The sequence below is a fragment of the Hordeum vulgare genome, chromosome 7H, assembly GCF_904849725.1.
Source record: "Hordeum vulgare subsp. vulgare chromosome 7H, MorexV3_pseudomolecules_assembly, whole genome shotgun sequence".
Lineage (NCBI taxonomy): Eukaryota > Viridiplantae > Streptophyta > Magnoliopsida > Poales > Poaceae > Hordeum > Hordeum vulgare.
In genome coordinates this window covers 484,373,066-484,374,968 of record NC_058524.1, presented here as the reverse complement: position 1 = coordinate 484,374,968, position 1,903 = coordinate 484,373,066, and positions in this window count along the sequence as shown.

The following is a 1,903-nucleotide window of genomic DNA, read 5'->3' as shown; positions in this document are numbered from 1 at the left end:
TATGATGTGTCGACCGTCCCAACCTTACGAGTACGAGCACGTTACCCCTTATTGGACGGGGCTATGTTAATTACTCTGGTCGGTGCTAGCAAAGAGCCACATTACTAGTGGCGGGAGTGATATGTGGTCACTCTCGTGATGGGGTCGTGCCGGGTAGGACGACTGTGCCATTTTTATGAGTTCCAGTCACACCAATGGTCCCCGCATGGTTGGTACTGTCCAGAGTTGGTGCTCGTAAGACGTACAACATGTGGGCTGGGTACCAATCGAGTGGATCTCTTTGTCTAGTATCGACAGGGGAAAGGCATTGATCGGGTACTTACCTCGGGTATGTGATATACCGCGAGTCGTGGATGACACGGAAGTTTCTTGGATCTCATGGGTCCAGCGTACTACCTGTGTAGTGTGTAAACTATTCGAATAGCCGTGTCCACGGTCAAGGATAATTGGGTAATCCTGCTTAAACTATGTCCTGATATTTCCGCATAAACCAAGTGTGCGTGAGTGTGTGTGTGTGTGTGTGTGTGTATGGTGATGAGTAAGGTGTTGCTATGATAGCAATGATGTGACCAAGTTCGGTGGCTTGGCATATAGGGTGAACCCGGATGGTTCAGCCCTCGGCAGATATATTGATATCTGTAACCTGTTCTTCAAGAATAATTCTTTAACTTGATGCATATTCATGATCATTCCACCGGATGAGTTATACTAGGGATGCATGATATTGTTATCCTTTACTTTCGTTGATTATATCATGGGCTGTTTGCGAGTACATTCAAAGTACTCATTGGCTTGCCACTGGTTATTTCATTGACCAGACCTGGAAGGACCGGAGTTTGGAGATGAGTACGTCTTCGGAGACACCCCTGCGAACTAGGACGCTTCCGAGTCAGAATGCCTGTCGGTGTAGGCTTGATGGCATGGGCACCGCTTAGCCCCTTTGTTTGCCGCTATTAGTGTACTCGTGTGATTTGGCCTTAGGCCCTGTCTTGTGAACTTGACCCTTCGGTCACGTGATGTAATAATCGGTACTTGGATGTAAGACTCTTTATTTAGTATCTGTGTTCGGTGAGCATTGATCTCTGGGATCATTGAGCACGGCGATTCTCGACTAGTAAGTCGGGGTCCCCATAGAGCTGGTATTAGAGCCATCCTGACTATAGGAAGCCTTAGGTAGCATGGGCGATAGCCGAGACAATTAGTGCACATAGAATGACCTGAGAACTGCACCCGCTATATATTTCTAACCCTCTCCTCTACACTTTGTAGATGGCTGCCGTACCAGAGACGCTTCTGGAAACAGGCTTTCCTGTGCTTTTGAGTGATAGCCTCAAGAAGTGTCAAGTGCGTCGCACGCCCGTCTTTCTCTACCACGAACACTGGGTCAATGCCGACACCAAGGAGTATCACGTGGATGTGATAGTGAAGGCTAACGACTCCCCAACTAGCTGGTTCTTTGAAGGGCCACAAATGGAGGATCTGATGTTGGTCGTGGAGACTGCAGCACGAGAGACACTCGTGCGGCTCCGCGACATCCTTCCTGAGATGGCGGACGAGCCCGCTACTCGTCACCTACCTTTTGTTAAGGATAGGATAGACGAGAGTTGGACACTCAACCCCTCATCCGAGGACGGGATGCCATTAAGGTTTCAGACCTATTTCAGCCTCTCCTCAGACACCTTGACGCATCTTTTAATCAAGGAGTCGACTAGGATCCGCCAAGAGCTACACCAAGTCAAGGACCTACTTCGTATGGAGAAGATGAAGAACTGCAAGGTGAAGAAAGAAGGAGCACATGTAATATCACCTGGCTTTGCTTTCCGAGGAGGAATACCCCCGCTTCAGGTTGTTCCTCTTCAGAGTCGTCGTTTAACCGCAGAAGAGTACATTGAGCTCTTCGCTA